General features: G+C 38.0%; 1 protein-coding gene across 3 annotated transcripts in view; it reads right to left on the bottom strand.

Moving 5' to 3' along the window:
- TMEM108 (transmembrane protein 108) overlaps positions 1 to 17,249 on the bottom strand; it is a 336,820-nt gene that overhangs the window by 240,859 nt on the left and 78,712 nt on the right. Inside the window, exon 1 of one of the 3 annotated variants that reach the window (XM_077990999.1) lies at positions 2,649 to 2,944. The gene's annotated coding sequence lies outside the window, so the exon portion shown is untranslated. 3 annotated transcript variants of the gene reach the window in all.

Genomic DNA, 17,249 nt, shown 5'->3' with positions numbered 1-17,249 from the left:
GCCAAATGTGGAAATTGAAACAATGAGAAAGATAAAGGGGGCCTATAACCAGGAAATACACTGACGTAATGGAAATGAGCCAGCCTGGAGTGGAGGACAAGGGGAGCCTGAGGGAGGCAGACTGTCAAGGTTGGCATGACTTTATCTGTTGGGGAGACAATGAGGGGTGTATTTAGGAACAAGGGTGGAGATAGTGTGGTCTACCAGACAGATAACTCCTTGCCAGGCAGGTTCTAATATAGCCTGAATGGAAACTTCCTTTTAAGAACGTCAACTCTTTGTCTGTGGTTCCACACTTACAAAAAGAGATTCTCTTCCCATCAAAGTTCTCACACAGGTCTTCCAATCTGAGACATGTGGGAGTGAAGGAAAAGGCTAGAGAAAGCAGTCCTTTCTGTGCTGTCCAACATGGCAGCCACTCCACAGCTGGTTACTGAGTACTTAAAACATGGCTAGCGTGAATAAGAAACTGAATTTTATTTTAAATTTTATTTAATTTTAATTAAAGTTAAATTTAAATTTAGAAATGGACACTGATTCATTTACTGGACAAAACAACTGATATGCATGTTTGGAATGACTTGGGTATGTGAATCTACTTTCTCTACTGTAAGTTTTAATCTAAGTACAGATCGAGTATTGTCCATGAAATTTCAGTGTCCCAATTGAGATATGCTGTTAAGTGTAAAATATGCTTACAGCACATCTCAATAGGACTTTCAAGACTTTGTATTTTAAAAATGCAAAATATCTCATTAATAGTTATATTAATTATAGTCAATCCTCCATATCCATGGTTCTACATATGCAACCAACTGTCCAGTAAGAATATTTTTAAATAAATAAAAAATACAACAAAAAATACAGATAATACAGCACAACAATTATTTACATAGCATTTACATTGTATTAAGTATTTTAAGTAATCTAAAGATGATTTAAAATACATGGGAGGGTGTGTACGGGTTATATACAAATACTTCATTTTATATAAGGGACTTGGGCATCCATAGATTTCGGTATCTGTGTGGAGTCCTGGAACCAGTCCTCCATGGACACCAAGGGACAACTGTACATGTTGAAATAATATCTTGAATATATTAAGCAACGCAAAAATATATTGTTAAAATTAATTTCATATTTCCTTTTATTTTTAATGTGGCTACTAGAAAATTTAAAATTACATATAAAGCTCATACTTGAGGTTTATATTACATTTTCACTGGACAATGCTACTCTAGATTCTGGAAGGTCTAGATAAGACCACATTTTTTGTGTTTTTGTTTTTTTTCTTGAGACAAAGTATCACTCTGTCACCCAGGCTGGAGTGCAGTGGCACTATCTCGGCTCATTGCAACCTCCGCCTCCCAAGTTCAAGTGATTCTCCTGCCTCAGCCTCCCAAGTAGCTGGGACTACAGGCGCATGCCACCACACCCGGCTAATTTTTGTATTTTTTTTAGGAGAAACGGGGTTTCACCATATTGGCCCAGCTGGTCTTGAACTCCTGATCTCATGATCCACCTGCCTTGGCCTCCCAAAGTGCTGCGATTACAGGCATGAGCCACTGTGCCCGGCCAGAACACCACTTTTTTTTTTTTTTTTCCCTTTTTCTTAGAAAAGATTGTAGTAGTATATTCTTGGGCTTCTTTGTCAAAATCACACTAGGGTTCACCATGTGAAGAGCCCAAGGATAGTCTTTCTTATTAGATTATACTCTCTCAGTAAATTAAAATTAGACATTTGGTTTTAAAATTTGCCTCAGATTATTTAATTGATGTCAGTCAGCCAGCATGTGGTCAATTGTAAAGTAAAAACGACATCGGAGTTCCAGATCAAAGGAACTGATAGAGGGAAACAGCCCTGAAACAAAACAGTGACTATAATTCAAATATTTGACACTAAATATCAAATCCCTTTAGTCTTCTTTTACATGACCACAAAAAGAAACCACATAAAAAGGAAAGAAACAGCAATATATAATCCCAATATATACATTCTGAAGAAGATACTATTTTAAATACCCTCTGAACATGAATCAAATATACGGCAAATGATAAATTTATATATACACTTCATATGCACAAGTAAAACTTTATCCACTAAAGAAAGGTTCCTTAAGATTGTGATCTAAAAGAAAACCTTTGTTCTAAACCATATTGACTGACTGATAATTAAGCCTGTCGTTATCATAGCATGTACCCTATAATCTGATACCACCCCCACCAACCCCCAAAATTGTATTCAAATGAGAACAGCATCCATGCTCACACCATTTAAATGAGATAGGGGATAGCTACATCCCCTCTCATTTTCGGAGCTCGGTAATCAATTAATCAGAGAGGTTAAATAGCACATTCAAGGTTCAACGTTTGCTAAAAGTCACTTATTTCCACTCAAACCCTCAGCTGTCATTCTGGAAGCTGCCACCAGATGCACAGGGTGCTTGTTAATGCGGCAGTAAGCGCACATCAGAGGGACTCTTCAAGGTCCAAGGTTTCACACAATTTGATCAACTGTGCTTTTTCCCCCTATAAATCAGAACTTGATAAATATAGCACTATAATTCATGAACAAATATTTAATTACTACCTTTAAGAGCTAAAAGACATACTCTGACATAATATTTACATAAATACAAAATACCTACCTTCAAATTAAGTATCTTTTCCCACTAAATTGCCCTATTTTAAATCTCCATCTAATTCATTTCAGAGTCTAGTTGGAATTCTCCCTGAGTTAATTCGGGATTGTAAATTCTCCAACAAGTCTCAGATCTTCAGAGTAGCATAAGAGCTCCCCACATAATTGTCCTGAGTTAATCTGCTCTTTCTTTTCCCCACATGTTTAGCTTCACATGGCATCTAGGGTCTCATCTGCTCCTGCCTCTGCACGGCTTGCCTCCGCTCTACTGCCCACTCTGGGTTCCCATTCCCAAGCAGAAAGAACCGTAGATGCTGCCGTCTTGCTCTCCCCACTCTGTGGTCTTGTTCCAATCAGGGAAACATTCCTATGGCAACCAACACACACCACCATCTCACTCCTCTTCCCTGAAAGTTCCCTATTTGCCTGGCAGACGTTTGGCAAGGACACTGAATTACTTTAACTTGCCTAGCAACTACTAGCCTGTTCCAGTCCCTCTAAAAGCGGTTGGCTTTTTGTCGCTTATCTTTTAAAACACACTCAGGGGCTGGCTGGCTGGCTGGCTGGCCGTGGAAAGGGCAGCTGCCAAGTCAGCCTCATTGGACACTGGCCTGGAACACACACAGCAGTTGGGCAAACTGGAGCCTCTTCTTGCCCCAGGATGAAAAAATGTCCACAGGCTTGAGGCAATGGCACGAGTAGACAGCTCTCAGGGTCCCACCCTGGGCTAACTCCAGAGGAATTTTAATTCTCAGAGAACCTCAAATCTCCTTCTTCAGCTATAAGAAAAGTAAAATTATCAATAGCTGCCTCCACTCAGAAAACCAGGTTTATCTCATTTTGCATGTACTTCAACCCTTCTGGTTTTTATTTAACAGGCTGGAAACCAGATATTTTAACTTACAGATTGTAGTTTATTCATTTAGGTTATTTTGGTATCAGGAACCAACACGGTCCCAAATGACTGATGCTGCTTTCCATATTTTTTCCCCTCAGTGAATTCTAAAGAAATACTTGAAGTGTCTATAATCTAATCTGGGTACCCTAAGATGAAATACTTCTTCTAATAATCCATATAGGTGGAGAAGCTTGAACAATGAATAAATAGTTTATTGAGCTCTTGGCTTGCTCTGCTGATGGATTCCATGCTTGCGTTGTGTCCTTTCAGAACAGAAGCCAACAGCAGGTGCTTTCTCCCAAAAACAACCAGTGAGATACTCAAGTCAGGTCCTGGAGAAAAACTAAAGCTACTAGATAGACATTTCTACTCCTTCCTGCCACCAACTGTCTTCCAAAATGAAAGCAAGGCCACTGTTGCAGAAGCAGAGAGTTGCCAATTTAGGCCAGCAACAGACCTGAAAGTTGACATGGGTGGACACTATCTTTTATTAGACAACTATTTCCTGCTGGTAGGATGCAAAAGACCCATTTTTCTATCTTTGCAACCTTTGAATTTCTTCCAAAAAGAGGCTTCTTATTCACTTCCATGGCCCTTCGAGAACAAGGACAATTTTTGATTGCCATTTCCTATTTCAGTGATGACACACAGTAAGTGCTCAGTAAGCATTTGCTGAAATGAACCTTAAATACAGCAGCAATAGAATGTCAATTAAAATAAGATACTATTTTCACTGATTATATTTACAAACTAAAATTTTTGTCATATTCAGTGTTGACAAGGGTGTGGAGAAACACGACATTCTTCTACACTGTTGATGGAAGTATAAATTAGGGCAGCCATTTTGGAGGACAATTTGCCAATATTTAGTGATGCTAAAAATGGACACCCTCTTTTACCAGCAATTCCCTGGCTTTGTATCCTACAAATATATTGACAAAAATGCAAAAAGATATATACAAGAATGTTTATTGCAGTATTGTTTGCAACAAGATAAAACTGGAAAAATCTAAATGTTGATAAACTGTAGGCAAGCTAAATTATGGCAAACTGATGCAATGGAATACAATATAGCCATTAAAAATGAAATGGATTTATACATACTGATGTGAACAGATGTCTAAGATATATCACTAACCTATCCACAACAGAATCCATATATTTATCCATACATACACATATAAGCATAGATGTGTGTTATATATGTATAGGTATTTATGTATATGTGTATGTGAGATTGTATACAAACAGAACATTAGGTCATTTCTGGTAGAATTTGCAGAGATTTAACAGTGGTTACCTTTAAGGAATGATATTTAGGACTGAAACAATAGGAAGGAAGACTTATTTCCACTGTATAGCATCTTAAAATGTTGACCAATTTTTAAAACAAGGAATGTTCGTATTTTAAAAACTCATATTTTAAAAACATGTTAACAATTCATAATTGCCTTTGTATTATTAGATTTTCAAAAAAAAAGAAAGATAGCAGGTTATTTTTACCATTCAGGTATCCCTGCGTAACTAATACAGGGGTCTTTAAAACCATCCACAGCTCTAGCAGAAAGCAAGAAACTACAGAAATGAAAACAGCAGGTCCCATAAATTGTTTATGAAGTTTATACTTTTAATGTGTTAGACATTAGTACCTCAAAAACTTAATTAAAAATTAGAAATCATATTAGGGCTACGTAAATTAAGATTAAAAATTGTACAAATCCAAATACACATTGAATTATACAATAAGCCAAAAAATGTATTCCTAATGCTTGAGTCATCTTTTTTTTTGGAGGTAGAGTGAAAAGAGAAGTAACTCCTGCTGCTAAATTAGAAACCACAAGCCCCAGAAGCACTGTACATATATAACAAGAGTAAAAAACCTGGATCCAAAAATTATAATTGATGTTTAATCAAAGAAAAGTACAGAAAGCTGCAAATGTGTCTTTTCAGGGGCTGATCTGACCTACAGAGAGGAACAACCCAAGAGAAACGTCTCTTCCTCACTGGCAACTCAATAACAAGAACATGGAAACCATGGTATAAAATTTTTTTCAGCTTACAAAGGTTAGAAGGAACGCTCCATTAAAAAAATAGAGCATTGCCCTTCATTTCCACATTATCCCCAGCTTCCCAAATATTCCTCCTACTTTTTTCTTACAAACTCAAGAGAAAAAATTTCCCTTGGTACTCATTATAAAACCCCAGAATGCTGTTGACATTGCCATTTTAACTGTCTATTGTTCTCCTAACTCCAGGAAATCGCTGAAAGCCAGACATAATGACTGTTGTGACAGTTTTCAGTAACAAGAAGTGAAGTTTCCTGTCAAAAGAAGTGCTCTCTCCATTTTCATCATATGTAAAACAAGATGCTTCCATGAGCACCTTCACAGATAGATGAGCTTCTTTGAGACCCTGAAAATGTACTAAAAGGATGAAAGAACAAATCAAAATGACAGATAAATTTGTGGGAGTTTTTCCCTTTTAGCTGTAGCAAACTGTGATTTATTTCCCAATTAGTACTGATTCTTTTGTGAGAGACCTGACTTTTTGCTCTAGAGATGTCAAGACCATATTCTAGATATAAATTCAACACAGGAGCAAAAAATAAATTAGGAGTTGGTGTTTATTTGGAATACTCTAGATCCTAGACTACATGGACTGGCTATGAAGCATGTTCTATTATAACACTCCTCCATTAACTGTTTCAGGTCCCCATAATTCCAAATCTCCCATTCAGTTTAAGAGGTCCGCATCTTTAGTACAGATCTACTGGCCTGACCAGCAAAAGAAAGGCAGCTTGTTTCTGAGGGAAGAGGCCAAGACCAGGATTCAGAAGTCCTGGGTTCAAGTGCTTATACAGTCCTTAACCTGCAGAGCTGCTGAAAGCAGAGACTCACCTTCATCTGTCTCACTTCTTCCATGTGAGCAAATGGGGGGGATGTATCAGATCAAATGAGATCATATATCAATATAGTTCACAAATATGGAATGCCAAAAAGGCCTTACCATTAACAAGAGCAAGAGTTTGCTTTTTGAAATTGTGTTACACAAATATATCCTTGTGTGACTCCGTTTTCTTACCTGTAAAATGGGAATAATAAAAATACTCATTTCACAGATGCTCTTAGATGCATGCATCCATGCTTTTTATCATTTGCTCTATCTATGCTAGGCACTCTTCTAAGAGCTCTATGCTAGGCACTCTTCTAACAGCTAACATATGCTAAACATATGTAATATAAATAATAAAATGTAACATGTATATGTAACATAAATAATAAAAATATTAGCTGTTACCTTTGGTACAAAGCTACTTTATTTACTTAGAAGTGTAGATCCCTAGTACCGCAGATATTCAAAATGTGACAGAAGTACATCAAAGTGAAAAATTAGACACAAACATAAAGAGGGATGAGCTATGCCCAGAGCATCTGCTTTGTTGTAACTAGTGGTCTAGTTAGGCATAAAGCAATAACCATAGGAAGATGACTGGGAAAGGATTTGAACCAGGCACATAGCAACTCAAAGTATAGTAAGAGGCAAAGACTGTAGAATGTATCAATCTCAGTTTTAAAGATTAAGTGGCTTGAACACTAAATGTGAGATGTACAGAGGCATAGACTTCCTCTGACCTTTAGGTCTGGTTGGTCCATAAGTGTCCCTCAAAATATTTGAAAAATGAGTGGATGGATGGGTTGAACACACCGCTTTCAATATGATCTTCTTGCAGAGTTCCTATTATAATACAGACTGCTTGATATTAAAAGGTGTCTACATGAAAGACAAAGGAAAACCCAAAAGATGTGCACTCATGCCTTAATTCATTAAATACTTAGTATTCACTATATCTGAAGCATGGTACAGAAGTTGTTTTATGAATAAGGTCTAGTTTATGCAATCACAGAAATCTAAGAAGAAGTTGGCCTCTATCTTGGGCTGGAAACTAGTCATAGTGGAAATAACTAATTACATTCCTTCCCAGTTGGTTTCTTACAGGCAGCTCTTCTCTAAGTTCAAGCCTTAGTGATGCCATTTATGTGTCAGGACACTTTAATCTTAAGAAACTAAAGGAAAATGGAAAATCTTTTTCAAAAGGATGTAATTGTACCAGATGATATGCAAGGGATTTGGGGGCATGTAATTAATTACAATAATGCCTTACAACAAATTTATACCGATGGAAGGAAGATGTGTGACAATATTGAATTATGGGTGAGTTTTTAAAAATGGAGTTTTATTAGAGTTCAAATTAAATGCTAATAAAACATCACCAAGAAGAAATCCTCCTAGGACTGCTTTAATGACTAGAATCACTCATAATCAGTAGATAGTTAAGATGCAAATAGATGCAAGTAAGGCATTCGAAAATGGCCCTTCCTCTCAAGCAGGCTAAATGTGTCCTAGCAAACGTATTTATACTATTCATTTGCTCTGTGGGTCCTTTCTTCATAGATAAAACAAAGTAAACTTCAGACTTACCCTGGAGAAATTATTAAGAACCCTGAATTAATGTGGTACAAATGAACGGCATTATTGAAGAGAGAATCAGGGTTCTGTCAGATGGCTGCAGCCAACTACATCTGGATTTATTTTTAAATGAGTGTTTATACTCCACTGTTCATCCAAGTTCTCATAAGAGGCTCTGTCTTTGCATACAGAGCAGGAAAAAAACTGCTGAATGAAGTCAGTGTGCTGAATGGAACCAGAGAGTGGGTGGAGGGGAGTGCCTACTCTTTTTTTCCCTCTTTTTTTTTTTTTTTTTTTTTTAAGCTATTATTTTTCTTTCTCCTCCTATCTGGTATTCTTTGATACACTCTGACAGCTTGTTCAAACTGAGGAGCCTGAGAAAGATCCACCTGACAACCTAGACTCAGGAAAAGCACATGTGAAAATGCCATTTCCAGCCAGTGTACGATCAGGCCTCGGAGAATGGAGATAGTGTGTTTCCAAAGTACTTCAGAGGCTGCAAAAAATGTTAAACATTACCTCATTTGATACAACCACCTGTGGCATAGGAAAGGCAGGTGTCTTCATTTTACAGGTAAGAGAGGTTAATGATGTGATCAAGTCCGCACTATTAGAAAAAGAGCCCAGCATCAAGACCAACCTTCTTACTATTGGTCTGTGGTTTTGTCCCCACACTACACTTCCTAAGTAAATAATCTTATGTCTGTTTACACACCCCCTACAGTAAACTGAAACCCCCTGGCATCTGATTCACTTATGTCTGCATGAAGCAGAGCCCCGGGTAGGAGAACCACCAGTGGTTCAGCCCTCAGCCTCACTGTGATTTCACAAAGGACTTAGTAGCTTCTGGGACAGCGATTTTTCAGGTGTTAAGTGCAGTTTTAAATACATCTGCTTCTCCACTGGGGAAAAACACAATCTGGTAGCAATATCCAAGGCAAATCACCTGTACTCAATTTTTATTTCTTAGTAAATTTGAGATGTTCACTGGGGGCAGGTGTGGCTAGGCTCGTAAGGATAAATGAGAGCCAAATGAAGAGTATTTTGCAAACACGAAACTTAAGACAAATGCTTAAACTACCTTGAAAACTTTGGGTGTTATATTTCCTTTCTTCTTGGAAAGAATAATTCCATAAGTAATACATTAACATAAAGGAGATTATTTTTTCAATGAACACATGGCAAAAATCTGACAAGACTATTAATATCAGTTTAGGTTTGGGGAAATCTCAGGATTGGAAAATCTTAAGATGATTTTAAGACTATTACCACTGAGTAGCTTCCACACGTGGATGGGCATAAAAATCCCAAAGAAGGGCCCCAGAAACCAGACAACCTAAAGTAATTACTCTGCCAGTACCCAGAAATCACAGAACCTAGAGTTAGTACTCTACCAGCTCCTAGAAATCAGAGAACCTAGAGTTAGTACTCTACCAACTCCCCAAAACCAGACAACCTAATAGAATGAGTACTCAGAAGCCTGTTAAGTCCATGCTGTTCCTCCCCCAAAAAGGCCTCATAATAGATTCTAAAGAAGGACAGTTTCCCCTCTCTGGCCACCTACAGAACTTTGTGGATTGGAGAGTTGCAAACCTTACCCATTTGCTGATTACTCCAAAAAGCAATTGGAACTGTTCAAGAGAAACAGCAGCCAACAACGGGGGCTTCACGGAGATTTTGAGAATAGTGACTGACACCTCTGATTTTTTTTCCAAACCCGATGCACCCAATCCAACCCCAAAAATCTTCATTTAACATTTATTATGTGCACAACATTGGTGGCTCCTGTCTTCTTACTTTGTATTTAGAGTAAAACATGACAACTTTGCCACAAGCAAACAGAGACACACACCTCACACCTTAGCAGTAGAAGTGAACCTGTTGAGAAGGCTATCATGAGAAAGAACCTGCAGGGTCAGCAGTGATTACCATGGCAACAACAGCCAATGGCACTCTGATTTTCAGCTCCTAATGCAACGATCTGAGGTCTGACTCTCCCTTGGGAGGTTTCAGTTGGCTTTTATAAGAAGCCTAGATAAACTTGCTGTCTTCCATTGGGCAGTTCTGGCAGAAAGGAATGCACTCTTTATTAAGGGTTGTTCACAGTCCAGATACAAAACAGAGAATAAAGATTCTGAACTCTATTACTCACTGATTGACTTGCTTTTGAGCAAGCAGTCATCAGAAACTGTTCAGCTTTAGCCTATTAAAAGCCACTATATCACTCACATGGGATGGTTTCCTGGTACATTAGATCGAGTTTCAACCTCACTTGTTCCGTTGAGGACTAATATTTGTTAGATGCTGTATTCTATTTTTAGAGTAAACTATCAGCCTATGAAATGGTCTGAATACACGAAAACGATTTCAGCATACCAAGTCAAAACGTGTACTGTTTGAATTAAATGCAGATAAATCAGGCCAGGTGTGGCAGCTCATACCTGTAATCCCAGCACTTTGGAAGGCTGAGGTGGGTGGATCACCTGAGGCTGGAGTTGGAGACCAGCCTAGTCAACATGGTGAAACCCTGTCTCTACTAAAAATACAAAAATTAGCCAGGTGTGGTGGTGCATACCTGTAGTCTCAGCTACTCAGGTGACTGAGGTAGGAGAATCGCTTGAACTCAGGAGGTTGCAGTGAGCAGAGATTGCACCATTGCGCTCCAGCCTGGGTGAAAAGAGTGAGACTCTGTCTCAAAAAATAAACAAATAAATAACTGCAGATAAATCAAAATACAGATATATTTTCCTTTGAATGCACTGGTACACTGGTATCTCATATAGCTGATAACAAGAGTACTTAGCAAAATATGTTTTTGGATTATACTGAAGCCAAGTCAATTTATAACTTGACAGGATTTGATGAACTGATATTTGCCTTGAGGGGAGAATGTCTTCAAAGTTGAAGGCATCTTACAGATGACTTAGCCCATCTTCATAGCCAGGATACAAAAAAAGCATATGTAATATGCCTCCTCCATTTTATTCATTTATTTATGTAAATAAATACAAGAAGTCTTCAAAAAGTTCATGAAAAATGAATATTAAGAAAAACCTATACATGGATTTCAAATTCTTTTTTGCACCAAAATAAACTCATACTAAGTTGTTATAACATATCTAAACAGGATCTAGTTTAAGGCACTAAGAAGTATAAGACATCAGTTTGCAAAGTGCCCCTATCCAAGCAACAAGAATTCTGCTAAAATTGAAGCACAAACATCAAATTTACTGTGATTCTTGGGTGGAAGAATGCTGAAATTATTGATGCTTCACAAAATGTTTACGAAGGCAATGTCCCAAAGAAATCAGCAATTTACAAATGGATAACTCGTTTTAAGAAGAGATGAGATGATGTTGAAGATGAAGCCCACAGAGGCAGACCATCTATTTACATTTCTCTCATTACTAAAGACTTGGAGTATCTTTTCCAGTGTTTGATGGCCTGTGAAGTTTCCTCCTATGTAAACTGCCTGTTAAAATTCTTTGCTCAAGTTTTCTACTAATAATATGTATTGCTTTAAAAATAACTCCCCACCCCCACTGGAATCAGTTGAATAAGACAGGCAACAAGAAAAACTCACACAGAGAACAGATGGCAATGATTCCATCCTTTGAAAATGGCAGTGACTCTACAGTCAAAAGTGAATTTGAGACCTGCACAATAACAGGGACAGCAATAGCTGATGATGTTATGTGAAATACTTGATATAGTGCCTGCATATAGCAGGCATTCATTAAACACCACTTCCTCTCCCATCTTCAAAGATTATCACAACAAATCTGTGAGAAACAAAAAAAACATGTATTATTTTTATTTCTCTTTAATGGATAACAAAACTGCCTGGAGGCATGCCCTTTCTTGCCTGAGAAAGGCATGGCTAACTCAAGGCTACTGGTTCCTCCCTTTATTTCTACTAGGAGTGTAAGCTTGGAACTAGACAACCTGGCTTTGCATTCCAGCTCCTCAACTTAGTAGCTGACTAGCTTTATGAAAGTAGTCACCTCTTTGAATCTCAGTTTCCTCCCATCAAATGGGGTAAATAATGATGGTATTTTCCTTTTGGGGTTAAGGATTAAATAGTTCCATGTAATCCATGAAGAATGATGCCAGGCACTTAGTAAGTGCTCAGTGAGTTTTAGCTGCTGCTATTAATATTATTATTAGTCAGCTTATCCTTGGTGTGTGGGAATTGCACAAATGACACTGTAAACAGTCTTTTATGAATGTCCTCCAATTGTGTGGTTTTTAGAATTCATTTTGAAAGGTTAAAGATTATACAATAGCATATGAACACTTAACATATCTTAAATATTGGATTTAATTCTAAGCATTTTTCATAATCCATATTTTTCCCCAATTTGGCTTAAGAAAAATCTTGAAAGATAAACATTCAAGATTTTCATTATCAAGATTATCATTTGTTCTAGGTCCCAAGGCAGTTCCAGGGTCTTGTTTGTTGATTTCAGGATGTGGCTGCATGTACTGGACATTTCTCAGCAGACCCTGCATACAGAATGATTGATTCTGGGACTTCCTGGATGTTCTAGTCTTCTTAGGTCCACTTTGGGAAAAAAAGGGAAGCTACTACTTTTCTAGGGCATTTTTCCCAATGTATTCCTTGCATCTCAAGTAACACATCTGAGGACTTCACTGACTAGATAAAACAAAACTATTGGAAAATGGGCCTCCATACAAAGTAGGCTAGGACTTTTGTTTCCTTTGTACAAGGATTATTCTTATTCATATTTCTATCCATGGAAGAGAGGATATCGACCAAAGAAATAAAGCCAACTGGTGGTAACCATGGCCTGAATACAAGCAACCCTCATTTTTCTCAGCTTTAAAAAATAAAATAAAATGAAGGCAGGAGGCAGGGAATCAAATCAAGTAGGTGTGACAAATGCTAGCATAAAGGAGAGCGGCAGCAACAACAACAACAGGAGGGCTATCTGGAATCTTAAATAAGTGGTCAAAACTCACCGAATTACAAAAATCAATACTATGGTACTAAAAGAACAGTTGGGAATTCTAGCGTTTATTTTACTGTTCAGTTACATTATGACTCGTCAGCATCTCCTGGCTAGTCATTGTTGCTTCTGCAGGCCTCACCTCACTGTAAGATGAGGTGTAGGATAAAACATACTTTCCTCATTTCCTACTTGCCATAGATTCTAGGGTTTTATAGTTGATACCTAAATCTAGATTTACAACAAAATGTCCTATATGCTTACATTGATGCTATCATACTTACATAAGTGGTGTAATTTATTACTTTACATCATCCCAGCAGTTCTGCTAGTGGTGGCTCATCTAATAGTGGCTCATCTTTTTGCAACCTGAATGCACACATGAGACTCCAGCTGCCCCTCTAATTGGAAGACAAGGATTTCATTTGTTATAAACAGCCAGGTGCTCCCTCCAAGGGCATCATTTTGATTATGCTTTTTCTAGACACGGTTTCCTTGCAAATGTAGGCTCAAAGATATAGAGCTACTTCTTTCTTCATGTGAAAGTAGTAGCTTCCCTTTTTTTCCCCAAAGTGGACTTAAAAAGAGCAGAACATCCAGAAAGCCCCAGAATCAATCATTCTGAATGCAGGATCTGCGGAGAAATGGGCAGTACCTGCAGCCACATCCTGAAAATCAACAAACAAGACCCTGGGAACTGCCTTGGGACCCAGAACCAATGATTAGATATATATACACTTCATCAAACACTACAGAGCCAGTTCAACAGCTGCCACCTTAGTCAAGGAAAATAATCAGTGAGAAAATGAATAACATCCAGTCGTCAGTGACTCAGCCTCTATTTGGCTCAACTCAAGGGTAGGGGTGGGGTGGGGTAAGGACATGTCATCTTGACAAGGCCATTTTGATACATGGGATATTTTGATTTGGCCTAAAATTATTATTATTTGTGTTGTGGGGCTGGAAGGAAGACTTGACATGTTTATGTTTCTTAATATTATTTAACATTTTATAAGAGATATGATATAAACATGCACAAAAAAGTCATCCTCGTATGGCTGATTGCTCACAGATGACCATCACTATTTAAAAAATGAGAAGGTGGGTGGAGGGTTCCACTCATCCTCTGAGGATTGACTTGTAAATTCAATTCTTCTATAATGCTTATTTTGAAAACACGAATTTGTTTCAACACAACTGATATATCAGGGAACACTTTAAGTATAATGCAAATGTTGGGTTTATGCCTGATTTTGTCCATGAGAAACACTAGGTGACTGCAGAAAACCAAAGCAGGTGCACATGCCTCTAACAGCTATCGGATACCTAAGTCACTGAGTGTTATGAGCCACCCATCCATCCATATTGCTGTTAAAACCTTCCTTCCTTACTTCCTTGGGGAACGGAGTAAGGTTCACTGATACATTTTGCCATAATATTTGATAATGTAAAAACAAAAACAAGCAATTTTATATCTTCCCAGAGTCATTTTGTTCCTGGAGGAGTATCTATGACCATCATTTTTTCCTTCTTATTACCATTCCTCCTGCAATCCAGCTCCTTGCCTCCTTACAGCCTTCAACAAGAGATGCCAGAATTTCTTTCTTTTTTGTTTCCCCCACAATGGAAAAAGAACTGTTTTCTTCAGGAAAGAAAAAAAAAAAAACTGTATTGCTCTTAATGTGGATAAAGCATATAAACTCTCACTGCAGAACATACTTTAAAAGCCCTCAGGGTTTGTTCTTGTTTTCCAACAGATGAATGTGTCAATACAGACCTGCCACCTCTCTCCCCACAGAACTAAGTGATGCCCTGATCTCCTTTCTAGAGCATTACTGGGTAGAAGCAAGGTAAGCAAAGCCAGTTTCAACTCCATTTACTGATGACAGTCAAGGGTATGCTGGAACCTAGTACAAGTTCTTAGCTACCACAGAGACATTTTCTTAGACTGTAAGATATGAAGAACAAGCCAGCTTGTAGGTGGATAAATAATGTGTGTGTGTATGTGTTGACTACACCTGGGGGTCTACATGTATTCTCTGCCCTGTTTCTAACTGCTGAAGGGCAGCCTACAAAGATGCATATTATATGGTATGATAAAATTCATGCAAAATACTAAAAATGAAGCAATGTATGTGTGCATATATATTTATATATGAATACACACACATCTGAGGACTTCACTGGCTAGATAAAACTGTTGGAAAATGGGCCTCCATACAGACATATATATACACACATATATCTATATCTATATTAAAGTCATACTTCACACTCTAATTAAAGAGGCTCATGATGAGAAGAAAGGATGAAGAAAATCTTCAGTTCAAAAGGAGCCCAAGAGAAAGAGAAGCTTAGGTGAAGGAAAATCACCACTGAAGCCAGAATCCTGGGTTCAAATATCAACTCTGCCATTTACTTCCTGAGCAAGTAATTTAAACTCTGAGTTTCAATTCCTCATAGATAAAAATGAGAATTCTCTCCACCTAAGACTGTTTTTTCAAGATTAATGTTCCTAAGGCAATAGGAGACATAAATTCTGCCCTAAATCTCTGGCTTTTATACTACATTTAAAAATTCGGACTAGATGGCTACCACAGTTCAGACACAATCTTAGTTGTCTGGGCACTATGGATCTGAAAGACAGGATATGAGCACACATCTATGGCCCCCACACCCAAGGGGCAGTAGGTCGGAGACAAGCTGGGTCAACAGAGTGAAAGGATTGAGAAATCTCAGAAGGACTATGGTCTGACTTCAAATCTTTCCATGTTAAGAAGCCCCTTAGGACAATGGCTCTCAAAAGTGGTCCCTGGACCCGGTCCACAGCATTAGCATCACCTGAGAACTTGGTAGAAATGCAAAATATTTGCCCCTACTGTACTCTTACTGAATCAGAAATTCTGGGAGTGAGGACACAACAAATGGACTTTAACAAAGCCTCTAGGAGATTCTGATGCTCACATCATTTTGAGAACCACAGCCTCAGGAGATAGTCTCGCTTCAGTGGGTTCAGGAGTTTGTATCTGTTTCAAGTCAGAGTTTAGAAAATGTCTGATTTAGTTCAAGAAATCTCAGTATCCCTCTGGCCCTGTGATATAACACAGATCAGCAATGGATTCACAATACTATCTGGCTATGTGACAACAAGATGCAGGTCACCCAGCAACTCGAAATTTCCTCAGACCACTACAGGTCAAGGTCAATTCCTGATCCAACTAGAAATGTCACAAACATGCCTTTCAGATGGAATTGGAGGATTCCTGGACAGAAAGCAATGGAGGATGTAATCCTCTCAGAATGAAAGGAGTGTAGAAAATAACCTACTGGTGTAAACATGGTCGACAGTGGGAGGACTGATGTAGAACCACCTGGTGCACATAGCCAGCACCAACTTTTTATTTCTGTCTATTCAGTCTTGGAAGCTGTGGCTGAATGCTCAAATAAGACAAGCTTCCGTACCTGGTGACCTTTTCTTCCTCCCACTCCCCCACACTCAAATCAACTCCAGAAGCAACAGAGTTTATGTAGCTCTCTCAGAGAATATTTAGGCTCTTTGATTTTCCTCCTTTTTACTTGTCTGCTTGCTCATCTGATTGCATTTTCACTGATCCTCTGAGGAAAGAGAAAAAAAAACAGGCAAAACAGGCTTGGTGAAGAAGAGATGCAATTACAGTGGAAGCTAAAATAGAGGATTTCTGATTAATTGGTTGATCTCAGTTATCCTGTAAGGGTTTCATATGGGGGCCCTGTCTGCACTTACCAATCCTAAAAAGAAAATCTGTCATAGCTACAAATCACAATTCCTAAGTACCCTATTATATACTAATGTTGCACCAAAACTAAGGTCACACTGATTATTAGGCAGGAGGCTGCACCCCCTGCATGATGTTAAGTATATGCTACAAATCATAATTGACTAAAATTGCAGCTATTAAACAATATAAAACACACTGAACAATATAGCACAGATTTGTTTACTTATGCACTGTCAATGCATGCAATGGCAGCCTTTCTCATGTTTTTCATACCTTTATGAGTCTCAGGAATTAAATGCTTCTTACAATTACAAAGGAACACTCATCTTACACAAAAACCTTGGAAAACTAACGAATAGGTATTTGTGTCTACTAACAGTGCATAAAGTTTCCAAGGAATATATCTGGTTGTAATGTTTGCCCGATTCTCTTTAGAAATAGAATCAGTTTATTAGTCTGAACTCTCCCTAGAGATTATATAGTACCTCAATTTTTTTTTCTTTTTGTGGAGAACG

This window comes from Macaca mulatta, chromosome 2 (genome assembly GCF_049350105.2).
Source record: "Macaca mulatta isolate MMU2019108-1 chromosome 2, T2T-MMU8v2.0, whole genome shotgun sequence".
Classification (NCBI taxonomy): Eukaryota; Metazoa; Chordata; class Mammalia; order Primates; family Cercopithecidae; genus Macaca; species Macaca mulatta.
The sequence above is the reverse complement of the archived record's forward strand: the minus strand, read 5'-3'. Positions and strand labels throughout refer to the sequence as shown.